The 20,534-nt window shown below is 36.0% G+C and overlaps 1 long non-coding RNA gene across 1 annotated transcript in view; it reads right to left on the bottom strand.

Annotated features, from left to right (window-relative positions):
* The window catches only part of LOC138917326 (uncharacterized), an 82,585-nt gene that overhangs the window by 25,094 nt on the left and 36,957 nt on the right, over positions 1–20,534 (bottom strand). Inside the window, exons 3-4 of the long non-coding RNA XR_011425161.1 lie at positions 13,798–13,861; positions 3,172–3,283 (exon numbers count right to left, since the gene is read on the bottom strand). This is a non-coding gene — a long non-coding RNA (uncharacterized lncRNA). The remainder of the gene's footprint in view (positions 1–3,171; positions 3,284–13,797; positions 13,862–20,534) is intronic.

A 20,534-nucleotide genomic window follows, 5' to 3' on the forward strand; every position in this document is an offset into this window, starting at 1 on the left:
CAGCGGGTGCACAGGATGCTAACTTACGCTCTGGTCTGCCACCTTACTGAAAATCCTGAAAGTTAGTCTCCTTGAGGGCATTATAAGAACCTCAATATTTCTTTGTTATTAAATGACAGTGTAGGAGATTTTGTAGAAGACAAAGGGGAAGGATGTGAAGATGAAAGACCTCCTGATGTGCCTTCCATAAGGGTTTGGTAAAGAGACACAGGACGCTAAGAAGTAAAGAGAGTAAAGAAAGAGTACATAGTACAGTGACTATGTCCTCTGGATTCCACGTGCATAATTTACTCTCTGAAAGTTAGACTTTTTTTTGAAATAGACTGTAACCTTTATCTTCCACTGATTAAAGCCATCCATCACAAAGGAATGACATGTGGTTATAGATGCTTCTGAACAAGTGTAGTGGTGACAGTAAGTGACTTGAATTATGTGGAAAAGAGTGGGAGAAAGCATGTGTGTGTGAGAATATGTGTGTATGTGTGTAAAACTATCATCTAACTCAAAATGTTGTGTGAGACCAGCTCCCATGCAAAGCAGAGAGACAGCCAATCCATGAGAGAGACTCAAAACACAACTGTGGCCATATATTGGATACTTTCTTGTGATTGAATTAGGGATTTTGATGTTATTCTTTCCAATTAATCACTACACATTTGGGGCTGGCCCCGTGGCCGAGTGGTTAAGTTCGCGCGCTCCGCTGCAGGCGGCCCACTGTTTCGTCGGTTCGAATCCTGGGCGCGGACATGGCACTGCTCATCAGACCACGCTGAGGCAGCGTCCCACATGCCACAGCTAGAGGAACCCACAACGAAGAATACACAACTATGTACCGGGGGGCTTTGGGGAGAAAAAAGGAAAAAATAAAATCTTAAAAAAAAAAAAAAAATCACTACACATTTAATCAGGTCAGTTCAAATTGCATTGGTTTGTGAGGAACTAAACTAACATTACAGCTCTCTGGATATTTGGCTTCTAGGTATAAAATATCACTGTGATTGAACCATTATTGAAATCTGATTCAGTCAGAATCTAGTTTCTTAATTTGGTGGCTCAATGATTGAGAAACAATGACAAAAGCATTTGGATATAGAAGATGAACCTATAAGGTTCTAGTACTCTTTACCTCTATTACCACAAAATCAGATCCTCTTTTATAGTGAAGTTAGTGGAATATAATTAGTAATTAATTTATTCAATAAATATGTATTAAGCACATATATATTGAGATATTGCTTTAGGTGAAAGAGATATAGCAAAGAACAAGGTAAACAAATTTCCTTATTTTACGTAATTTGTATTCTAATTTTAATGGGAGTGGGTATACACAGTTAATAAGCCCAAAGAAATAAACAGTGAAAATATAATGTGATGAGTTTAAGAGTATAAGGATACCTAAGACTGGGAATGCACTTCTAATGATATTGCATTTAAGTGAGTACTAAATGCTGAACATAAACTAACCTTGCAAAGATTTATGTGAAGAGAATTCCAAGGAGGGAGAAGAAACATTCTACTTTGACAATACTCTGGGGTTCTCATTGTTTATTCCTATGTAACAAATACTGCCCAAACTTAGTGGCTTGAAATACGAACTTTATTTATCTCATGGCTTTGTGGATGAAGAATACAAACGGGCTCTGTTGTGCGCACATTGCTGCTCTATGTGCCGTCAGCTGTGGTGACTCAAGAGAGCCGGAAGATCTACTCACATATCTGATAAATTTGTGCTGGCTGATGGCTGAGGGCTTAGCTAGAGCTATTGGCTCAGGGCCTCGGTTCCTCCTTATGTGGATTTCTCCAAGGGCTTTCTTCAGCTTCCTCGCAGGATGGTGGTGGCATCTAAGAGTGAATGTTCCAAGCGACAGGAAGTGGGAGTTTCCGGTCTCTTAATATGTCACTTCTGCCACACTCAAAGCTGTCATAGAGCCCACAGACTCAAGAAAGGTAGGTACAGACTACAACTGTCAATAGTAGAAGCGTAAAGAATTTATGACCATCTTTAATCTGTCACACTTAGCCTTCCGTCCAAAAGTACTTACGTTACTCTCACATGCAAAATACACTTACCCCCTCACAAAACCCCAAAAGTTTCATCCCAATATAGCATCATGTTCAAGATGAAGGTCCAGGATTTCATAAATGAAATCAGATTTAGGTCTTGAGGAGGCTCCTGATATGGAATAGCAAGTTGGTGCTGACTGCTGGCTGGGAGCTCAGCCAGGCTAGTCCTCTCTGTGAGGCAGCTTTGGCTGTCTCACAGCGTGGTGACTGACTTCCAAGAGGGAGTGTTCCAAGAAACATGAGGTGGAAGCTGCCAGTCTCTAAAGGCCTGGAACCAGAAACAGGCATAGCAAAACTTCCAATATATTCTATTAGTCAAAGCAGTTACAGAGCCCACCCACTTGATGGGAGGAGCATCAAGGAACTCATGGCTTTCTTTAATTTTCACACCTGGTGTTTTCAAAGGGCAGAAAGATGAATACTTAGGCAATATCCCATACTGTCCTTTGTGTGCTTCTGATTTAAAATCAAATCCTCTTAAAAATTCAGAAAATGTAGATAATACTCTAAATGGTATCTTTGAGTACATACTAGATAGATATCTCTGGAATCTATAAAATCACTTTATGATTCTAATAAATCAATCTGAGTGTCAGCCAAGCTAATGGACACAGAGGTCTTGCTTCTAGAGTACAAAAGAGAAGGGCAAGTACATTAACCCCAAGTAGTCAGGAGCAGGAGGGGCAACAGAACAAACAAGAATTCAGTACTGAACCGAGAGCTGAAATTATAGGAAGTCAGCTTAAAAGTCCATTTGATGGATGGTGAGGAGTATGTCACAAACTGGGCTAAAAATTACAGGTTGGAGGTCAGGTTCAACCGGGACACAACAGGAAGTAAGAACAAGGGAAGGAGGAAAGTAAGGGAATTCTTGTTCATTGTCATAAGCGGGACTGTGTACCAGCTTCCTAATATCACCTTCTAGCTCCACTATGAATGGTTAGTTAGACCTGTTTTAAAATTAAGTACATAGACAGGACAGGAAAAAACAATGAATGACTTTCTTCCTCTGGACTTTAAAAGTGGAGAATTACATATTGCTTGCAGTAAAACATTTCTTCAAACAGCACGTGGAAAAGGTAGATTACTAAACTCCAAAACATTTACCTGTACTTTTTGGTATCCAGTGGGGAATTGATTTGATATTTTGGTGGGTACTCCTTAAACTTTGCTTGTGAGATTTCCTGATGATCGTTTTCTTGCACACAGAGGTATAAGACTGGAAGAAGGAAACACAAGCACCAATCACAGTGAATGGAATAATCTATTTTGAAAATGAGTATGGTCATAATCAATATAATTTGTTTCCTTTGCAAGTGCAGTAAAGGATCTTCTGGGCTCTAACTCCTTCAAGACAACTGCTTTTCTTTCCTTTTAGAAACTTTCCTTGATGTCTTTCCATTTCTTATAATCTGCGTCAGAGATTTTCTATATTTCTTTAGCCACCCTATGTCTAATATTATACCTTTATACTGTACTTAAGAATTACACTTGTTTGCTCCCAATATTGTGAAAATGTGAGTACAGTAACTGTTTCTTACTGTCGTAGATCTGCTCTATCCAATATGGTAGCCATTAGACACAAATGACTATTATTTAGATTTAAATATAAAGTGTTTAAATTTACATTAAATTAAAATTCAGTCCCTCAGCTGCACCAGCCATATTTCTGGTGCACAATAGTCATGTGTGGCTAGTGACTACCACGCTGGAAGGTATAGTTATAGAATATGCCCATTTTCATAACAATTCTATTATGTCTATCATGTTGCTCAAGATTTTTAATAATTTTTATAGAATGAAGGAAAAATGTCTCTGACTCAACATTATTATAGTCATTTGGCTTCATGTAAGAAATTGTGAAAATATACATAAATATATTACACATATATATTAAACTTCAGTTTTCTTGGCATGCCATTGGTTGCTGTTCACGAAATATAAATTAAAACTTGGTCATGCTAATAGAAGCGTTTTAATTCACAGAAATGGTTAATGACCACATATAGCTACAAATTCTATTTATTTGAAAATTATTTGCACAGTCTGGCTGGGTTAGTCACTGAGATAAACTCTTGAACTCTTTAATGAACCACATTGAAGGCCTGTACTGAGGAAAATGGAGTAGGTAAGAGGGTGGGCCTGTATAAATCATCATGCCAAACTTGAATTTAAGTCATGCTGAAAGGTGCCTTGGTATTTATTTAAATCTGTCATAATAAGTAGCATGAAGTACAGAATGCTTTAAAGAAGCAATCAGAAAAACAAGGATATAATGAAAACTGCTGAGTTATAAAACTGCTTTTCAGACACAAAGAGATCTGAGTTACATTAAACAGACAAGAATCAGCCACTAAGGTGAAAGGATTTTCTAATTGTCTCATTTTGGGCTGTTTGGAGAATTACAGAAATGGTCTTATAAGTTGTTCTTTTCATTGACCCACAGAAATAGGACAGTGATGATAAAACAGTTGAAGGAATGTGCTCATTACTCCTTAGTGGGACCAGTGCTCCTGCTCAGTGACTGTCCAGATTTATGCATTTTGCTTATTCAGCTGGAAAAACATCCCAGAACCTCAATTCTAAATGAAGGGGGAGAGAAAACCCCTATGCTTTGGAAAATAAGAGAGAAAGAAAATTAAATATTGACTAAAGAGGAAAATTTCTAATTGGATGGTAAAAGGTAATTCATTGTGGAATAGAAAATGAGACCATATCTCAAAATGGTTTCAGATGCATGAGCATTTACCAGTTGTATTTTTCCATTATGGATTCCCACGTACAGTATGGTAAGTTTTTCATTTTCTCTGTATAAGTGTTTCCCTATTACATGCTTTCTCATCTCCACTATTCCTTTGTAACTAGACTGAAGAGAGCACAGTCCTGATTAGACACATACAAATCAACTGTATCTAGTTGTAATAATTATGCAAGAAGAGTTCATTGCTTTTGCTTACACTTGACTGAAATTCGTATATCCAAATCTTTATTTTACCTTATATAGTATTCTTAAGCATTATAGTCTTTTAATTTTATGTATCAGAGCCTGCCACTTTACCCAATGTTCTTTCTTATCTACCCCTATAAACTTTAGGCCATCCCTCCTGAGCTACAAAGTATTCTTTAGCCATATTGAAGTTTTTTATTCTTTACTAAGTTGATCTGACATAAATATCTGGGTACTGAAATAATAATCTGAAGGATTTCCAGTGTAAAAAAAAATCCAGCCATTGTAGCTTCTCCTAACATGAAATCCAAGTTGTATCCTTTGGGAAAAGTAATGTACGTAATAGGAATAAAAATAAGAGCTTTTCTTGTATTCCTTGTAGCAAGATTATTTTATATTAAAACTGTTTTCTATAAATTAAAATTTTTAATCTGCCTAATCATTATTAAGATCTCTAATTTGGTCATTACTTTTAGCCAATTTGCATGACTACTTGTGAAATATACTCTATTATCAGGTCTAGTATCTTGAAATTTAACCTGGTTTGGTTCCTTCCTGCTTACTGCTATAGACAGAATCAAATTCTGCATTTATCACAGATGTCATAAAAATTTTTAATTGATTTTAGCCATCAAATCTGATTTTGAACACAGATGGAATGACTCTACCATAAAACCTTCTTGACTATAACCGGAGTTTTCCTCTGCATGCTGGCCTCATCAAAAATTTTTCAAGGTCGTTTTGTATTACAGCAAATTTGGAAGCACAGATAATTGGACATTTGGATGGTGAACAGTTGCCTTTGGAAATATAGGAGGTCTTTTTACTAGAGAGAGATCCTATGAAGTTGTCAATATTTGAGGAGGGCAGAGTAGCTCTTTGAATCTATTTTCAGACTGCAGCTCCAGTGATCTTTCTGAAGCACAAATGAAACGTGAGCATATTACTACTCCACTGAAACACTTCCATGGATCCAGCACCTCTGGAATAAAGTTCAAGTTCTATAGGATGGTTTACAAGTTTAAAAGGCATTCCTTAATTATTTCTCCAACTATATATCCGACTATTCCCTGCCTCTCATATGCTGCTCATTCCATAATAAGCGACTTGTAGTTCTCCAAATCACCATTTCTGAGCTTCTTCAAGATATGCCTGAGCTGCAAAAGGTCATCTTGCCTGAGGTCATATGTTTTCTGGAAATAGCCTGTCTGGTGACTGACTAAGTATGGCTATAAAGCCCCAGCCAGTTACTCAGACAACTATGCACCAAAGGAAGGAGGATAACCAAATTAGGAGACTGAGGACAAGAAGGGCTGGAGTAGAGGCATATGAATGGACATGCGACAGTGGCACAATGTGAGATCTTAGTTTCACATGCTCGAGACCACCAGAAAGCATCTACCACAGAAGAGGCTTTAAACATCCAAGTGGACAAAATGGGCCAGTCAGATGACGTCAGTTTGCATCTGTCATCTGATCTCCCAGTGCCAGCACAACGAACATGTGCATGAAGTGGCCATGGTGGTTACAGAGGCTGTGCGTGAAACAAATAGCACCAACTCCGCTAAGTTTGATCTACCAAGTCAGCATCAGATACCAATGCTGAGTCTTGATAGGGACCATTTCTTGAGGAGACAAACTGGCCTCTTGGTATCGAGTTAGCTACATTGTTACCCTTACATCCTGAAAGGGCCAGTGGTTCATCAGAAGAATAGACACATATTCTGGGTGTGGGTTTGCCTTTCTTGCCCACAAGTTCTCAGCCAGCACTATTATTTGAGGGCTTACACAGTTTTAATGACTGGCACTGGATCCCACACAATGTCATGTCAGATCGGTGACCCACTTTATACAAAAGAGGGCAGAAATGGGCCCATCATTTCTATACCACCCAAGCTCCCGGGATGATAGAACACTGAAAAGGGTTATTGAAGACCCAACTGGAGGGGCAGCCTGGTGGGAATATGCTCAGTGACAGATGTCATATTTCAGTATGCAGTATATGCATTGAATTAAAGACTTTTATTTGACTCTGCACGTGCAATAAGAAGAAATAGTGTCAGGAACTGAGGATGAAAATAGGAATGGCCCCCTTACCCTCACTCCCAGTAATTCAAATTCACTGAGTGTTTTTATGATGGAGTACGGTAGATATGGAGATGTGCAACCACATCTTTCTTTAACTAAAGACTTGCTGTCTAGTTTCCATCTGTCAGACCCTCAGGGGTTGCCTCAGCTACAGAGAACGCCCATGTCCAAGGTTACACACTTTTTTGTACAGCCAACATCTGGTGACTGACTGGGGCTCAAGTGTAAAGGCCTGGCTATATCACCTCCAGGCAGGACACTTTGACGGTCAATACTTGCTCCGAAGCTCTCTACTGAGTTGGCCAAGGCTTAGTCAGTCCTATATTGTGGTTTGATTACCTCCACTGCCCAATCCTGTTACCCCCTCAAAGGAAAACTGATTTACCATTGTTTCAAATCACAAATCTATTTCACAAATATTGATCCTTACTAAACATTTGCACTCCAAATTCTGTCTTAGCATCTGCATCTGGAGAACTCAACTTGTGACAATATTATAGTAACTTTTTGCCTTTTGCACAGGAGGTGCAGTTGTGAAGCTGGAGTTGTATCTTCTTTATCATTTTATCTACAGAAACTATCACAATGTTTGGCATGTCATACAGTCTCCATAAATTAGAAAGAATGAAAAAAATTAAAATATACGTGAAAGTTAGAAAACATATACATGCTACAGAATAATACTTAAATTAGAATTCTAAGAAAATTACATTATATCAGCCCAAATAGAAAATAACTTTTAAAATGACAAAATAGCATATTACATAACTTACTCTATATGTAGACGTGGGTTACTCTGCATTTTTTCTTGACTCTGTAATGTAGTTGGATAAACAATAGATCTCTCTAAAATTTCATGTTGCTTCAGTGATAACTCTGATGTTTTCTTTAAGGTCATTTATATCTCTAAGTTATTAGGGGAGAGGAGTGTCTAAAAGGAATCCACAAATGGAAGAGGATGTGATAAGATCACTGTAATGTTCTGCTTTAAAATCTTATGTTCTCTTGTTTTGAAATACTTAACTTTGGGGTGCATTATATAGCAAAGGAAACAGCATCTTCTATCACTGTCAGCAGTTCATTGGATCTGAATTTGTTTTTAATGTAATTCTGGATGTTATAGCTTACTATAGCAAAATTCCATCATAGTAAGAAAAGGCAGGTACTATGATACCTTGATAATTTATGATAAATTTCTGATAAGACTAGTGATTCCTACGTTTCCCCAAAACAGTCTCTTGAAAACAAATTAACATTTTATGAACAAGTGCAAGGAATATCCATTACTGCCATATCCTACTGTGTTTAAAAAATAAAAGAGAGCCTCATTTGATTTCATGAATGAATAGTTAAATTTTTCATATAATAGAGTTTTATATAATTTCGTAATAAAAGTTTTTGTTTTGAAAGAATGAAAGTCAATGTATTAAAATTTATATTTAATCACTTAATTAAATATGCTTTACAGAACATAGATTTTTAAACTGCACTATCAATATCAAAATGTTAACATGAAAAGAAATTATCAAAAAAGCAGCATAACTAAAGGACACATCTGGTTAAGATTTCAGGAAAGGACAATTATCTTAATGCATTATGGCTTTTATGGAATAACATCAAGTGTTTCTTTAAGGCACTTATTATGTATTCACAGATTGGGGATATTTTGGAAGTCGAAGACAAAATCTTTACCCTTAAGAACATTATTGTTTGGCATGGCGACTTCACAATATACTAGAAAGAGCACGCTTTTGGAGTCACAAATACTAAGGGTCGATTCTTGGCTCAGACAATTCCTAGCTATAATATTTTGTGAAGGTACATTTTTCAGAGGCTCGGAGTCTTCACCTGAAAAAATCAGGGGATGAAATGACCTACCTTTCAGGATTATTGTTGTATTTCTTCTCAACCTCTTTTATTTTCTTCCCTGTATTGACTTGTAATCCAAACAAGAGGGCTCGTTCTATTCTTGGTCCATTATTTGTCTCTATGTTCACATTTGTGCTGGCCAATTACATCCACTCACAAAGTTCTTACTACTGTGTATTTACTGATGAATCCCAAGACTAAGTCACTAGGCTGCATGTCTTCTCGAGTTTGCAACTTCTTTCCCACTGGACATATTCACTTGGTTGCTCCCACAGTCACCTCATACTGAATCTGCATAATTCAGTTCCTCATCTCAGCTCACTTCACTCCAAAACTTTTTCTCCATACTACCAACACCTGCATCATCACTTTACCTGGAAAATCTCTCCAAATCAAATTTTATCCCTGACAGTTCTGGTACCCTACTTATTCTCCTTATCCAACGTGCTTTCATGGAACATGTAAATGTCATTCATCAGTATAGTCACCCATGTTAACTAGAAATCAGACCATCACACTCCAGGTTAAAACTTTCAAAATGCCCTGCTTCTCAGAATACATTTATTGTCACTTAGTTTGGCATATAATGCCTTGTATGGGAGGGTCCCTACTTACATTAATAGCTCTAGATGTTCTTCCTCTCTCTTTCACAATCTAGTAACATCAAGTTTATAGAATTACTTTGTTTCTTATCACAGGCCACACCGTTTTCATACCTGCACGTGTGCTTGTGCTTTTACTTCTACTTGGGATATCCTGCTCTGGATTTTTTTTTTACTAACCCTCTGGGGTTCAATTAAAGCACCTTCTCATTCAGGAAGCCTTCTCTGAACCTCCAACTTGAACTTCTCTCTCCTCCTTTTAGCACCTATCACATTCTAATGAAACGATTTGCTTATACACCTACTCTCACCCAAATCCACCCCCCCACTCACCACATATGTGATTATGGTATTTGAAGGGCAGTTCTCTGTCTCTTATTTTATGTCCACTCAGCATCTAGCAGACTTCCCAACAGTAATTGGTAGCACTAGGACACCAAGAAATAATAGAGTGAGAAGTGGCTGCAGTGAGGAGCTTTATCCAACCCTACCTCCATGAATTGCTCTCAAAAATCACCCCAATAAATATATCAACTAAGTAAAAACAGTTGTTTACTAGATAATAGTAAATTATAGATAAATCCCTTAGCCTTCAACTTCCAACCAGAATGTCACTCACACCCTTTGGATATAGAAATTGCGGAGCTATATGACTGAATTTTGATTATGATAATTACTTAAACTGAAACCAAACTCTTTGAGTTGCTTTTTTTTAAAAAATCTTAGCTACTTTTATTATAATTATTATCATACTGATATTTACCATTGTTTCAATGCACAAATTATTCATTTATTTATTTTGTGAAGGAGATTGGCTCTGAGCTGACATCTGTTGCCAATCTTCCTCTTTTTGCTTGAGAAAGATTGTTGCTGAGCTAACATCTGTGCCAATCTTCCTCTGTTTTTTGTGGGGGTGCCACCACAGTGTGGCCCAGGGGTATGTCTGCGCCCAGAATCCAAACCTGCGAACTTCCCAAGCCTCTGAAGTGGAGCCTGCAAACTTAACCACCATGCCACCAGGCCAGACTCACAAATTATTTTTAATCACAAACTTTTGAAGGCAAGGAACAGAGACTATAAAAATAAGAAATTTTTCCACACGCAACACTTAGCTATTTCAGACAACATATTCCTGAAGATATTTCCTCCCTTCATTATTTAAATAATGCTCTGCCACCATCAAAATGCTCTATCACTTACAAATAAGATAATAAGACCAAAATGGGAGAAAAATGAGTAGCTTAACAGTCTCACAACTCTAAACTTAAATTACTTCCTGCTAATCTTATCATTTATTTATGTCTATTTTTACACAATTAAACCTTATTCTAGAAAAAATTAATAAACATCTGTTGCTATAATCTTAAATAAAGTGTTTATATTCATAATGTCTGAATTAAAATCTATTTTGGTGCAATGTGCTTGTTTACAAAGAGGAGAACGAAAATAACTTCTTTTTTTTCAGTTGCTTTTTAACGTCTCATCAAAGAAAGCTTTTCAAAATTTCAATACTTTCCAATGGGTTATTTACTTTGCTAAGTAAGAGTATCTTTACAAAGCCTGCTGCATTTTTTTAAATAGCTCAAAATGGCCTTCCTACTTGCATTGAGTTCATCTTCAGCTATTGTTAGGGAGGTACCTATTTGTAGAAGGACAGGGCTCAACCAAGGATGTGATTCAGACACCTCAACACTCCAATTATAAGAAGATGTCAAATAGAATCACCATACCAATTACTTGGAAAAAAGGAACAGAACTATTTTAACCACAGGAAAGAACAAAAGAGAAAGTAATTATTATGGTCCGATCTTACCTATCTTGGTTGTAAAGAACAATTCGTTAACTGCTGTGAGACAGGGTGACTTGTTTACCTCACTCTTAATGGGAACATGTTAGTATATCAGAATTGTTACCAAAGAACACAATCCTAGTGATACTGAAAGAAATGACCATTTAGTGACATTAATGACTCTCTTGAAGGCACAATTATTGGATTTCAACAAACAAATCATTAGAGATGATCATAAAAATCATAAAGTATTAATTTATGTAGATAATTTTGATCATTTCTCACTAAAAATATTACTTCCCTGTTTAACTTTTAGATATAACATTCATCAATAGCTATGCTTTTTAAAATCCGGCCTTAAATTAAAATAAGGATGAGACCATTTGTTAAAAAAACAAGACATTATTCTACATACCATGGAAAGATTTTGAATTTCCTTCATTTCTGAAAAATGAAAAAGTGATTTAAAATGTCAGGCTTTAGATGTATGAACAAGCTTCTCATAATCCATCATCGAAAATAAATGACTTTATTAAGGAATTTTGTGAATGCAGACAAGCTAAAATCATGTTTCATAAATGAAAGGGTTTATGCTAAAGTGTTAACCTGTCATAAGCTCAAAATAACTTTTAAAGATGTATATGTGGGCTATTGCTTCTTGTTTAGTGCTACCAAAGTGGCTTCATATTTTCAAACTCTGCTCCCAAGACTTACTCCAGTTTCCATTAAAGTCTCTTGGCCAGTTAAATAAAATTGATGAGAATCTATAGAAACAGTATTGATGAAGGAAAAAAAGTTACTGAGCAGTATATAGAGAGTATATAGAGGGTGATCCTAAGTGGAGGGAGGTGGTAAACGTGTACACACGTAATCTGAATTAAAGGAGACTCCCATGTTTTATGTTATACATGTTAATGGTGTTTCAATTTTTTTAAAGGATCAACCTAAATTACTTCTGAAATTAGAAAAAACCCATATTTTTTAAAAAAGAAAGATCAATACCTATGTAAACATTAAAATTCACTACTTCTCAGTGAGATTTCCTTGAACCTTGTCTAAAATTCACCCCTTTTACATGTCCTTCCTTCCTTGCTTCATATTTTTCTCCTTAGCACCATGCCCAAACTAAAAAATACTATACACTTTGCATTTTTAGTCACGTTTATTTTCTGGCTTCTCTTTAAGAATATAACTCCAGGAAGGTAGAGATTTTTATCTACTTGTTCGCTATTGAATCTCTAGCACCAAAATATTTGCGTATATTAAGTGGGTGCTTAATGAATATGTACAGTTTTATTCATTAATTTATACAAAACATGTATATATGTATACTAATATATGCATGTACATATTACACAGAAAGAGTCATGGTCTCCTTTTGTCTAGTCCTCTAACTGCCTTTTAAAGAAGAAGAAAAAGAGGTACAAAAAACAAAAGCTTCCAAAGCTCGTGTAGAATGCAGTCTGTTTATGTAAATAACTGCTGTTTTTAGGACACATGACAAAGTTGAAAGAGTGCTCTGTGAGAACATTTCAGAAGTAATCTTTGAAACAACGCAAGAACAAATGAGGCATTCGATATATTTATGATTGTAGGCATAATTGTTGCTACCAAGTATGCATATATCTGAGTTTTCAAAATTCATTTCATTTCTATTACAGTCTTTGAAAATAAAGCAATTTTCTATGATGCAGTATTTGCATCCTGCTGAGGATGAATGCGTATCCAGAATGAAAACCATGCCAAAGATAGGGAAAGTTGCCCTCTGTCAGAATCTTGAGACTTTTGAAATTAAACAACAGAATTAGTTGATTCACAAATATTCTTTATGTGCCAACAGAATTAAAAGTTTGTGATAAGTTTCTTGAAGTCAGAATCATATGCTGACCTTTATATATGTATGTGAAGAAAATGCTACCTGGTTATCCCCCCTTGCTAGAGCATATAATTTGAATAGTTTAACAACAAATTAAGAACCAACTAAATACAAGACACCATGGTAAATCCTAGGGAGGAGTACAAAGATGAGAACCATATGATCTCTTCCCAGTAATACCACCACCACTACCATCCACAACAGCCGCCATTTATTGAGTGCCCTCCATATGCCAGACACTATATGAGGCATGATATTTTTACATATGATGAGTTCTTGAAATATCCCTTTTGGACAATGTAAGGAGAAATTGAGATTCAGAGAGGTTAAGTAATTTGTTTCAAAACTACGTGATATTAGTCACCTCTATCAGAACTGCTTCCTCATCCAAAACAGATATGAGTTATGCTTGCCATGTTTATAATATGTAGTCCTTTCTTAGCTACAGTTTGCTGGATCAGAAATAGACACTGAAATCCATCTGGTGGATTAATACTCTATTATGAATTTGAAATTGGTATTGAGAGATTCCAGTTCATTTTCCCAGAATACTCAAACTCACCTGAAATAAAGTCAGGATCTGTTGGATGACACTTCATCTGCAAGGCGAAGCAAAAAGTGCAAATCTGTAAGAAGAATGGAGGAAGAAAGTAAAACAAAGGAGAAGTGAGCTACCTTTTGAGGGGATTTTAATTTCCTTTGAGAGTATTTTAAGGTACATTTGATTACTTGGGTACTTTCTTATTTTGAGATAGAACCAAGAAAACTGCGGAGAAGTTTGGAACATCTGTAACTGTGTGGTAGTAATTTACTAGTATACAAACCAAGCTTTCAGCCTAGTGTGCTATTGCTTTTATATCTAACTATTGGTTATTTTAATAAGGAATTAATTCATTTAGTATGCTCACACACTTTTCTCTATGTTGATATATGTTCATGATGATTGCTAGTTTTCTTTTTTTAATTTACCAGATAAAGGCATTTATGAACACTGAACAGATCATTATATATCAAATTAGGATCCGCTTTCTAGCATATTATTTTAATATTATGTCATTTTTGATTCAACACTATCATATGTATAACTTATCCATTCTCTTATGAAATAGAGAAGTTTTTATAATGCTGAACCCACGGATCTATCATAAATTAGTGGCTAAAAGATATATTAAGAAAGATATATTTGGGAAGGAGTAAATAGCCATGTATTTCTGTTGACAGGAAAATTTAGTACAACAAAAATGCTTTTAAATTACAGTTTTATTACATATATATTCTCACAATACATATGGGAGAAAATGGTGTAGTTGAAACTCACACTATTACCTATTGTTTACTACTACTATTATTAATACTGTTACTACTAAAGTTATTGCTACCACCACTACTACTTCTATGGCTAACATTTATATAATGTTTACCACGTCAGCACTGTCACAAAAATTAACTCAGAGCTCTGGAAATAAGATCAGATGCTAGTTCATGTAGTTCACATTTAGAATTGGTAATATATTATCTTTGATTTGGGCAAGCCATTGAAATTATTTGAGAAAAATCTGCCTTATTGCTATGATTTCAGACGTTTTATAACAATTAAATGAGATGAAGCACATGAAAGTGCTTCCTGAAATGCACACATTATACAGATTTGGTTATTTATACTCTAAGGCTCTAAGTAAATGCCTACTATTGGGGTTTATTAATTTTAATTAATAGTAAAGAAAGTTACACTACTGATCGTTAGGAAGTTGTACACTAATCATATAAATTATCCTCCAGTAATCAATTACGAATAGAAATTTCTGCCATTTCTGTCTTCCAGTGTATTTATTTTTCATTCACCAAAATGATCAGGTAATCACTCTGGCTACATATTGAATAACTACTATCATTTTAATATCTTTTATGTATGTGATAGCATATTTGAATCTCCATCTCTAGCAGTCTACTCATAGTTGACATTTGGTTTAACAGATCCCTGAGTTTCTTCAATATGTTTCACATCTATTCACATGAAATGAGCAGCTCTGTTCCATAATTAATGATGCAATATACTCCTTTTAAATAAGGATTTTATCAGCCTATATAACTAATGACAGAGTCACCTAAATGACCAGTTGGCATCATTAAATTTACCAACTACTGTGCTATCATCAATTCCAATTAAATCCTAACTATGTCTCTCACCAACATGTAAACACATTTTCTAATTGGGAAGCACCATCATGAGTAAATTTAATGGTGCCAAGTTGGCTGTTTAAGTGATTTAGTAGTTTAGTGGGAAATCATTTGGCTTTGAAGGTATTTCTTTTTCTATTTCTCACATTTGCTGCAGTTGGGAATATCCATGTGAGAAAGATTGCTGGAGAAACTGATTCGAGCCTCATATAAAGCAAATTATTACATTTAGCAAGGATTATAGGTGTTTTCTGAGAGAGTGTGTTAGCACAGCAGCTGAGTTGAAGTTATAAAATCCCAAAGGGAGATATTGGATAGTCAATATGAGTATGGGGGACAAGTAAAATTATCAGGAGTTTGACTGGCAACTGATCCTGGAGAAATTATTTTTCTGGGGTATCAAAAAAAGTTGGGGCAGCCATCTGACCTTGTCTTATTTGCTTTTTTATCCTCAGCACCTGGAATACTGTCACACACCTAACAGAGGTTTGTTGAATGAGTGAATGAACCACAGAGGTAGCTCAGTAGCAGTATCATTTTCAGTGTTTAAGCATCTAAGTAGAGGCTTGTCAATAAAAATAATAACATCTAATATTTATTGAACTAATTATGTTCTGAGACCAGAAGAAGAATGTTTCACATGTTGTATATTTTGATGTTCACAATAACCGAAAATAGAATCAGCCAGGATTTTTGACAGAAACCAGAAACTGTTCTAGATATTTGAAATAAAAAAGAAGAAGTTAAATGTAAGGAATTATGTTATTCAAAACATTGTAAGTGTTGAGATGTGGACTCCAAGATGGCCCTCAGGAACGACTCCAAGCCTATCACAGAACTTGACCACCAAAGCAGTTACAGCTCTGCCACAGCTGCCTTCCACAGGCTCCAGGCCAGAGACTTAACACAGATATCTCCACATCTTTACTTGGCAGCAAAAAACAGCCAAAGCAGCTGGAAGATAGCCTCTGCTACGTTTATGCTTTCCAAGTCTCAGAGAAGTGTATTTAATTTATAGTGAGTAATTTTTTTATCCAGGACTTCAGCTGCGAGGAAGAAATATTGTTTTTAGCTTTTTAACCTCTTCTTATAGGAAAGAATGTGAGAAGTAGGTAAAAAAAGATTCTGAGTGCCATCAAATATATATATCAAGGACTTGATTATTCCCATATCCAGATATGGTGATTATGAGTCAAATAGTTTAGATAATTCATCCGTGATCGTGATCACAGAACTAGCATGCAGTGAAGCAAGGATTCAAATCCAAGTGTGTTAATTAGCATATGCTAGGATAAGATGTAGAAAGAATAACATGAACGTTTTAAAATTTCCAAGGCTTATATTAACAGTATAAATTTTCTTCCTCATTCTGCAATGGCCACATCCTGGAGTATTTAGGTCATAGTGACAGAAGAAAAAAAGAATGTGGTGAATACAAAGTTCTCTCTTAAGCTTCTGCCCAGAAGTGACACACTTTATTTTCTCTCGTATTTCATCGACCAAAGCAAATCCCAAAGCCACATCTCAGTTCACTAGCATAGGGTTGGGGGAGTGTAGAACTCTCCCTCAGCAAGGGGAGCCAAATAGTTGTGAGCAAAATAGTCTATCATGGCAGATCTATCTAGCTGTAAGCACTATGTTCTTATCTACTGAAAATCTTTTCTTATCCCCTAAGGACACTGTGAAAAAGATCCAGATAGTGGAAATCCTGGCTTCATAGAGAGAGACCCAGTTTGCTGCTGACTATTTCATTCTGGTCTCAAACTTTTGCAGTTAGGTGCTGTCGGCAGCTAATTTCTTTGCTCTTGGGGCCAGTTTTTTTCTCACAAGACTCTCTTGGGACAATTAGGGCAGGAGATGGAGATAAGGCTAAGTTGATTCGAGAGAAATGAAGATGCTTATTTTCTGATGCCTTATATTTCCCTATCTATATGCAACATTGCGTTTGATGAACTGAGGGGTGACTAGCAGGGCCATTCCAAGCAATTTTCCTGTTTTTAATTGTCATAACAACTTATGATGTAGGTAGTACTATCAATCTCAAATTTTAGATAATAAAACTGAGGTACAGAAAAATTAAGCAACTTGCCCAAAGTCACCCAAGGCTGTGTCGGTGCTTATATTCAAACCCTTCAAATCTTGCTTCTAAGCTCAGAGTCTTAATATAACTATGCTTTACTGCTTTTCCTTGTACCAGGACTTGTTCTAGGTCTAGGTTCTGGGGATCCAATGATGGGCAAACAAACAGGTTCTGTGCCCTCATAGAACTAGTCTAGAAAGGAGGGGGTGTGTGTGTATGTATGTGTGTGTATGTATATACATATACATATACCTGTATATATGTATATACATGTAGACATACACAATATATATTGTCATGTATATATATTACAGAATCACAGAATCATATAATTATAACTTAGGATTTGAAGGAAAAATGTAGAGTATCTGAAACTATAAAACAGAACAGACAGGACTTAAAAATTTGTGAGTCATTGAAGGTTTCTCTGTAAAACTAAAGTTTGAGCTAAGAGTTAAATGACAAGTTTATTAAGTAAAGAGAATCTAGACATGAATACTTTAGCCAGAGGAAACAGCAGTTGCAAAGGCTCAGAAACTGGAAGAAACAATAAATTTTAGGTACTGAATAAAGGCCTATATGAATGGTGTGTAAAAATAGTGAGGATGATAGGAGATGAAGCTGGAAACAGGGCAGGGCCCATATATCATCTTGCTGGAGCTTGCAAGCCAAATAAAGGATTTTGGTCTCTATTTTAGGAGTAACAGAAATCCACTGAAGGACTTTGAGCTGGGAATGCCATCATTTTAGATTTTCATTTCATGTTCATTACGATCTTTTAAAATGTTGATTTATTTACTTGCCCAATTTTCACGTGTCTCAGAATTGATGAAAGCACCTCTACCCAGAATATTGAGCTCTATCAGGAGAAGTCATTGTGTGCTGTGTGTGGTGGGGAGGATGTGGCAAACCAAAAGTACAATATCACACCATGGAAGGCTGATGAAAAAGATGTGGACACTGGCAGATCAGGCACCAGTGAATATGTGTGGGGTCCATGATGTCACAGAGAGAATCACCAGAAAGGATTTCACATTAAGCCTCATGCAGCCATCCTAGAATTATAAATAGAGCAATGAGGGAAAAACAGGTGTTAGGTGTTAGTTTGATCAAACTCCTAACAGACTTAACCATTAGCAGTTTGATCAAAGCAGGGATTAATTTTTCTAAAGTAGCACAAATACTTAAGAAAAGATTTGGTGGGGAGGAACCAGAGTCAACACTTTTAGCTAAAAGACACAGGCCTTCTTCACAGAAAGAATTATTGAGTGGATTGTTAGAATCAGGCCTCAACTGTTAAATCTGGAGTAGAGACTGCCCTGATTTGATTTTTGTGAACACACCAAGCATATCCTTGCCTATTGTTCTTCACAGAAACTATGTTTTCAGCTTGGGTTATTTTCAACCATCTTCTCCTCTGAATTTTGGTTGCCAATAAGATAAGATAAAATAACTTGTTTTGTTTGTTCTTTTTAGCTGAGGAAAAAAAGTGAAGTTATTGGAAAATAAAATTCAAGGAATGATTATAAAGTCAAGACACCCAAAAGGCGTGAAAGCAGTTAAGTCTTAGGAACACATAGAGGTTAGGAATCAGACACCACCAGGATTTAGCTTCATTTTTTTTACCATCACTGCTTTCTGCTTTGCAGACTGGCTTTCTTAACTTGGCAGGAAACATGGCCAACAGCCATAGTTTATTATACTTCCATCCAGTTTCAACTACTGGAAAGATGCTTCCTTTCACTACTTTTTGATAGCAAATCCCAAAATTTGGGGGAAGAAACTCATCCCAGTTTGGGTCAGGTGCTACCAAGTGTGACCAGGGAATCACAGATCATAATGTGAGTCACAAATGCCCATGTAAATGGTATTTTTGGTGAAGGATATTTCCGTTATGAGGAAAAGAGGAGCTCCTGGTCATAAAAATACATGATTTCTAGGACCGGCCCGGTGGTGCTGAGGTTAAGGGCACACGTTCTGCTTCAGTGGCCCAGGGTTCGCCAGTTCAGATTCCGGGTGCAGACATGGCACCACTTGGCAAGCCATGCTGTGGTAGGCATCCCACATATAAAAAGTAGAGGAAAATGGGCATGAATGCCAGCTCAGGGCCAGTCTTTCTCAGCAAAAAGAGGAGGATTGGCAGCAGATGTTAGCCCAGGGCTAACTTCCTCAAAATAAATAAATAAATAAATAAATAAATAAATAAATAAAGTTTTTCTTTAAGAAAAAAAAATACATGATTTTCCATTTGTCCAGGATAACTATTTTTCATCCTTCATGTATTTGCTAAAACATATTATCTCTTTCTTGACCGTCAAGATTAGGATACATGAATCTTCTATTACTCCTCTATTTACCCCATCATAGTAAACACAAAAATATATTCTACTTGCTTGTTTCTTTATCTGTATGCTTTACAAAATGATAAGTTCCTTGAGGGCAGAGACTTCACTTTGATAATATAACAGCACAAAGACTGGCACATGATATAACGATAATAAGAATTGATCTCTATTCTAATTTTTGCAGGCACTGTGAAGATAAATTTTTATGTGGATTATCGCATTTATTCTTGACGATAACCCTATGAATCAGTCAGCATTATTATCTCCATTCAACATAGGGGAGATTTAGACTTTGAGAGGGTCTGAAGCTCAAGGTCATGACTTAAGCATGTTAGAGCCGGCATTTGAATCCAAGTAGTCTGACACTGGCATGCTTAGTTTTAATCATGATGTTAAAACTGCATTTTTTTTTCAGTTTTAAGAAACATGAAAATTATATGACATAAATCTGAAACATTTCATTTTGTTTTATGAAAGCTTTAATAATGAAAATTTATTATTTATTCAGAGAAGAGAACTTGATTAGCTCTAAAAGATTGATGGGTAATGGCATCTGTATAGACAAAGGAAATAAAGAAAATAATTCTTTTCATAATAAGGAAAGGGAAACAAAGTAACATGAAAGGAGTTAACTCTTTTTTTTAAGTTTAACTATGTCAGTCACCGTGCTAGAAATTTAAACATATATTATTTCCC

This window comes from Equus caballus, chromosome 14, assembly GCF_041296265.1.
Source record: "Equus caballus isolate H_3958 breed thoroughbred chromosome 14, TB-T2T, whole genome shotgun sequence".
NCBI lineage: Eukaryota > Metazoa > Chordata > Mammalia > Perissodactyla > Equidae > Equus > Equus caballus.